Source organism: Danio rerio, chromosome 4 (assembly GCF_052040795.2).
Source record: "Danio rerio strain M-AB ecotype USA chromosome 4, GRCz13ab, whole genome shotgun sequence".
Taxonomy (NCBI): domain Eukaryota; kingdom Metazoa; phylum Chordata; class Actinopteri; order Cypriniformes; family Danionidae; genus Danio; species Danio rerio.
Window position 1 is genome coordinate 81,382,501 of NC_141024.2, and position 4,427 is coordinate 81,386,927.

At 48.1% G+C, this 4,427-nt stretch overlaps 17 non-coding genes and 2 pseudogenes across 17 annotated transcripts; all 19 read left to right on the plus strand.

Annotated features, from left to right (window-relative positions):
* Positions 1 to 5: 5 nt before the first annotated feature.
* On the plus strand, positions 6 to 124 carry LOC137492759 (5S ribosomal RNA). The gene has a single exon (XR_015488593.2). It is a non-coding gene; the product is annotated as a 5S ribosomal RNA (ribosomal RNA).
* A 58-nt stretch (positions 125 to 182) lies between these two features.
* LOC137493531 (5S ribosomal RNA) lies at positions 183 to 301 on the plus strand. The gene has a single exon (XR_015489049.2). It is a non-coding gene; the product is annotated as a 5S ribosomal RNA (ribosomal RNA).
* Positions 302 to 358: 57 nt separating this feature from the next.
* On the plus strand, positions 359 to 477 carry LOC137492758 (5S ribosomal RNA). Its single transcript, XR_015488017.2, has one exon. It is a non-coding gene; the product is annotated as a 5S ribosomal RNA (ribosomal RNA).
* Positions 478 to 535: 58 nt separating this feature from the next.
* On the plus strand, positions 536 to 654 carry LOC141383390 (5S ribosomal RNA). The gene has a single exon (XR_015488647.2). It is a non-coding gene; the product is annotated as a 5S ribosomal RNA (ribosomal RNA).
* A 58-nt stretch (positions 655 to 712) lies between these two features.
* LOC141383411 (5S ribosomal RNA) lies at positions 713 to 829 on the plus strand (annotated as a pseudogene).
* A 58-nt stretch (positions 830 to 887) lies between these two features.
* Positions 888 to 1,006, plus strand: LOC141383453 (5S ribosomal RNA). The gene has a single exon (XR_015488831.2). It is a non-coding gene; the product is annotated as a 5S ribosomal RNA (ribosomal RNA).
* A 58-nt stretch (positions 1,007 to 1,064) lies between these two features.
* Positions 1,065 to 1,183, plus strand: LOC141382772 (5S ribosomal RNA). Its single transcript, XR_015487359.1, has one exon. It is a non-coding gene; the product is annotated as a 5S ribosomal RNA (ribosomal RNA).
* A 60-nt stretch (positions 1,184 to 1,243) lies between these two features.
* Positions 1,244 to 1,362, plus strand: LOC141382773 (5S ribosomal RNA). The gene has a single exon (XR_015487360.2). It is a non-coding gene; the product is annotated as a 5S ribosomal RNA (ribosomal RNA).
* A 59-nt stretch (positions 1,363 to 1,421) lies between these two features.
* LOC141383401 (5S ribosomal RNA) lies at positions 1,422 to 1,540 on the plus strand (annotated as a pseudogene).
* A 58-nt stretch (positions 1,541 to 1,598) lies between these two features.
* LOC141382774 (5S ribosomal RNA) lies at positions 1,599 to 1,717 on the plus strand. Its single transcript, XR_015487361.1, has one exon. It is a non-coding gene; the product is annotated as a 5S ribosomal RNA (ribosomal RNA).
* Positions 1,718 to 1,775: 58 nt separating this feature from the next.
* On the plus strand, positions 1,776 to 1,893 carry LOC141382775 (5S ribosomal RNA). Its single transcript, XR_015487362.2, has one exon. It is a non-coding gene; the product is annotated as a 5S ribosomal RNA (ribosomal RNA).
* Positions 1,894 to 1,951: 58 nt separating this feature from the next.
* On the plus strand, positions 1,952 to 2,070 carry LOC141383145 (5S ribosomal RNA). The gene has a single exon (XR_015488196.2). It is a non-coding gene; the product is annotated as a 5S ribosomal RNA (ribosomal RNA).
* Positions 2,071 to 2,128: 58 nt separating this feature from the next.
* Positions 2,129 to 2,248, plus strand: LOC141383089 (5S ribosomal RNA). Its single transcript, XR_015488107.2, has one exon. It is a non-coding gene; the product is annotated as a 5S ribosomal RNA (ribosomal RNA).
* A 59-nt stretch (positions 2,249 to 2,307) lies between these two features.
* Positions 2,308 to 2,427, plus strand: LOC141383091 (5S ribosomal RNA). Its single transcript, XR_015488108.2, has one exon. It is a non-coding gene; the product is annotated as a 5S ribosomal RNA (ribosomal RNA).
* A 58-nt stretch (positions 2,428 to 2,485) lies between these two features.
* Positions 2,486 to 2,604, plus strand: LOC141383346 (5S ribosomal RNA). Its single transcript, XR_015488578.2, has one exon. It is a non-coding gene; the product is annotated as a 5S ribosomal RNA (ribosomal RNA).
* A 57-nt stretch (positions 2,605 to 2,661) lies between these two features.
* Positions 2,662 to 2,779, plus strand: LOC141382776 (5S ribosomal RNA). The gene has a single exon (XR_015487363.2). It is a non-coding gene; the product is annotated as a 5S ribosomal RNA (ribosomal RNA).
* A 58-nt stretch (positions 2,780 to 2,837) lies between these two features.
* LOC141383092 (5S ribosomal RNA) lies at positions 2,838 to 2,955 on the plus strand. The gene has a single exon (XR_015488109.2). It is a non-coding gene; the product is annotated as a 5S ribosomal RNA (ribosomal RNA).
* Positions 2,956 to 3,013: 58 nt separating this feature from the next.
* Positions 3,014 to 3,131, plus strand: LOC141383093 (5S ribosomal RNA). The gene has a single exon (XR_015488110.2). It is a non-coding gene; the product is annotated as a 5S ribosomal RNA (ribosomal RNA).
* A 55-nt stretch (positions 3,132 to 3,186) lies between these two features.
* LOC141383124 (5S ribosomal RNA) lies at positions 3,187 to 3,306 on the plus strand. Its single transcript, XR_015488208.2, has one exon. It is a non-coding gene; the product is annotated as a 5S ribosomal RNA (ribosomal RNA).
* Positions 3,307 to 4,427: the final 1,121 nt, after the last annotated feature.

Sequence of the window (4,427 nt, forward strand, 5' to 3'; positions counted from 1 at the left end):
CTTTCGCTTACGGCCATACCACCCTGGAAATGCCCGATCTCATCTGAATTCGGAAGTAAAGCAGGGTCGGGCCTGGTTAGTACTTGGATGGGAGACCGCCTGGGAATACCAGGTGCTGTAAGCTTTTCGAAGTGCTTCATTTGGCAGCTGATTTAAATAGCCAACGCTTGACATCCTCTTTCGCTTACGGCCATACCACCCTGGAAATGCCCTATCTCATCTGAACTCGGAAGTAAAGCAGGGTCGGGTCCGGTTAGTACTTGGATGGGAGACCGCCTGGGAATACCAGGTGCTGTAAGCTTTTCGAAGTGCTTCATTGGCAGCTGATTTAAATAGCCAACGCTTGACATCCTCTTTCGCTTACGGCCATACCACCCTGGAAATGCCCGATCTCATCTGAACTCGGAAGTAAAGCAGGGTCGGGCCCGGTTAGTACTTGGATGGGAAGACGCCTGGGAATACCAGGTGCTGTAAGCTTTTCGAAGTGCTTCATTTGGCAGCTGATTTAAATAGCCAACGCTTGACATCCTCTTTCGCTTACGGCCATACCACCCTGGAAATGCCCGATCTCATCTGAACTTGGAAGTAAAGCAGGGTCGGGCCCGGTTAGTACTTGGATGGGAGACCGCCTGGGAATACCAGGTGCTGTAAGCTTTTCGAAGTGCTTCATTTGGCAGCTGATTTAAATAGCCAACGCTTGACATCCTCTTTCGCTTACGGCCATTACCACCCTGGAAATGCCGATCTCATCTGAACTCTGAAGTAAGCAGGGTCGGGCCTGGTTAGTACTTGGATGGAGACCGCCTGGGAATACCAGGTGCTGTAAGCTTTTCGAAGTGCTTCATTTGGCAGCTGATTTAAATAGCCAACGCTTGACATCCTCTTTCGCTTACGGCCATACCACCCTGGAAATGCCCGATCTCATCTAAACTCGGAAGTAAAGCAGGGTCGGGCCTGGTTAGTACTTGGATGGGAGACCGCCTGGGAATACCAGGTGCTGTAAGCTTTTCGAAGTGCTTCATTTGGCAGCTGATTTAAATAGCCAACGCTTGACATCCTCTTTCGCTTACGGCCATACCACCCTGGAAATGCCCGATCTCATCTGAACTCGGAAGTAAAGCAGGGTCGGGCCTGGTTAGTACTTGGATGGGAGACCGCCTGGGAATACCAGGTGCTGTAAGCTTTTCGAAGTGCTTCATATTTGGCAGCTGATTTAAATAGCCAACGCTTGACATCCTCTTTCGCTTACGGCCATACCACCCTGTAAATGCCCGATCTCATCTGAACTCGGAAGTAAAGCAGGGTCGGGCCTGGTTAGTACTTGGATGGGAGACCGCCTGGGAATACCAGGTGCTGTAAGCTTTTTCGAAGTGCTTCATTTGGCAGCTGATTTATATAGCCAACGCTTGACATCCTCTTTCGCTTACGGCCATACCACCCTGGAAATGCCCGATCTCATCTGAACTCGGAAGTAAAGCCAGGGTCGGGCCTGGTTAGTGCTTGGATGGGAGACCGCCTGGAATACCAGGTGCTGTAAGCTTTTCGAAGTGCTTCATTTGGCAGCTGATTTATATAGCCAACGCTTGACATCCTCTTTCGCTTACGGCCATACCACCCTGGAAATGCCCGATCTCATCTGAACTCGGAAGTAAAGCAGGGTCGGGCCTGGTTAGTACTTGGATGGGAGACCGCCTGGGAATACCAGGTGCTGTAAGCTTTTCGAAGTGCTTCATTTGGCAGCTGATTTTAAATAGCCAACGCTTGACATCCTCTTCGCTTACGGCCATACCACCCTGGAAATGCCCGATCTCATCTGAACTCGGAAGTAAAGCAGGTCGGGCCTGGTTAGTACTTGGATGGGAGACCGCCTGGGAATACCAGGTGCTGTAAGCTTTTTCGAAGTGCTTCATTTGGCAGCTGATTTAATAGCCAACGCTTGACATCCTCTTTCGCTTACGGCCATACCACCCTGGAAATGCCCGATCTCATCTGAACTCGGAAGTAAAGCAGGGTCGGGCCTGGTTAGTACTTGGATGGGAGACCGCCTGGGAATACCAGGTGCTGTAAGTTTTTCGAAGTGCTTCATTTGGCAGCTGATTTAAATAGCCAACGCTTGACATCCTCTTTCGCTTACGGCCATACCACCCTGGAAATGCCCGATCTCATCTGAAACTCGGAAGTAAAGCAGGGTCGGGCCCGGTTAGTACTTGGATGGGAGACCGCCTGGGAATACCAGGTGCTGTAAGCTTTTCGAAGTGCTTCATTTGGCAGCTGAATTTAAATAGCCAACGCTTGACATCCTCTTTCGCTTACGGCCATACCACCCTGGAAATGCCCGATCTCATCTGAACTCGGAAGTAAAGCAGGGTCGGGCCCGGTTAGTACTTGGATGGGAGACCGCCTGGGAATACCAGGTTGCTGTAAGCTTTTCGAAGTGCTTCATTTGGCAGCTGATTTAAATAGCCAACGCTTGACATCCTCTTTTGCTTACGGCCATACCACCCTGGAAATGCCCGATCTCATCTGAACTCGGAAGTAAAGCAGGGTCGGGCCCGGTTAGTACTTGGATGGGAGACCGCCTGGGAATACCAGGTGCTGTAGATTTTCGAAGTGCTTCATTTGGCAGCTGATTTAAATAGCCAACGCTTGACATCCTCTTTCGCTTACGGCCATACCACCCTGGAAATGCCGATCTCATCTGAACTCGGAAGTAAAGCAGGGTCGGGCCTGGTTAGTACTTGGATGGGAGACCGCCTGGGAATACCAGGTGCTGTAAGCTTTTCGAAGTGCTTCATTTGGCAGCTGATTTAAATAGCCAACGCTTGACATCCTCTTTCGCTTACGGCCATACCACCCTGGAAATGCCCGATCTCATCTGAACTCGGAAGTAAAGCAGGGTCGGCCCGGTTAGTACTTGGATGGGAGACCGCCTGGGAATACCAGGTGCTGTAAGCTTTTCGAAGTGCTTCATTTGGCAGCTGATTTAAATAGCCAACGCTTGACATCCTCTTTCGCTTACGGCCATACCACCTGGAAATGCCCGATCTCATCTGAACTCGGAAGTAAAGCAGGGTCGGGCCCGGTTAGTACTTGGATGGGAGACCGCCTGGGAATACCAGGTGCTGTAAGCTTTTCGAAGTGCTTCATTTGGCAGCTGATTTAATAGCAACGCTTGAATCCTCTTTCGCTTACGGCCATACCACCCTGCAAATGCCCGATCTCATCTGAACTCGGAAGTAAAGCAGGGTCGGGCCTGGTTAGTACTTGGGATGGGAGACCGCCTGGGAATACCAGGTGCTGTAAGCTTTTCGAAGTGCTTCATTTGGCAGCTGATTTAAATAGCCAACGCTTGACTCCTCTTTCGCTTACGGCCATACCACCCTGGAAATGCCCAAAAAAAGTCAGAAAAGTGGGCTTGTCCAGCTCTGTTTAGGGGGGAGGTTCGGAGGAAGAAAAGAGGCATGGTGTGGGAGTGTCTATTTGGGCGCGCTGAATTTAAGAGTCAAAACACACACACACACACACAGAGGAGACAAAGTGACTGTGTTGACCTTTTTGTGGTACAAAGAGTTTACAGATTAGTAACAGCTAGAAGATGATCTAAAGTCCCGCTTCAGACTAAAATAGTAAGTGTGTGTGTGTGTGTGTGTGTGTGTGTGTGTGTGTGTATATACATGCAGTGGTCAGAATGTCGATAAGATGACTCAGACTCAACTTTATTTTCCCGTTTAGGGAAACAACAATCTGGCATGGGTCTTGGGCTTTTCCAGGTGATTAAACAGGTAATTTAACAGTGGAAGATTAGCATCTTCAACTCCCCTGCTCTGTCTAAATGCAAACTGCAAAGGATCAAATTTATCCTTTGAATACAATAAAATCTCACCTTTAATAATTCTCTCGAAACACTTCATAACTAATGAAGTAAGGGCAACAGGTCTAAAATCATTAAACTCCCGCAGAAACTTAGTTTTGGCTATAGGAAAAGATTTCTTCCAGATTTCAGAAACTCTTTGCAACGCAAGAGACTGAAAAAATGCAATGAAATATTTCAGAAAGTTGTTCAGCACATGTATGAAGCACCCTACCACCATTATTATCTGGGCCCGGGCTTTTTGTAGTATTAATTCTCTGAAAGAGGTCTGTGACCTGGGGTCCGTTCTTTGTACCTCGCTTAAATGATCTAAGATGATTTGGCAGATCCTGGATCTTTTAATCTTGATAACTGATCTCTCGCTAATTTGGTTCTTCAAACAAGTTCGTGAATCAGATTAGAATGTCTGGATAAACTGATCTGAGATCGCTGTGTGTGTTGTGAAGGACAGATCTATCGATCTTTGAAATCATAATCAGCAATGCAACGATTGGCTGATGGCACAGCAGTGTAATGACATCATCTGATTAATATTCAATTATCCATGTGAGCAAAA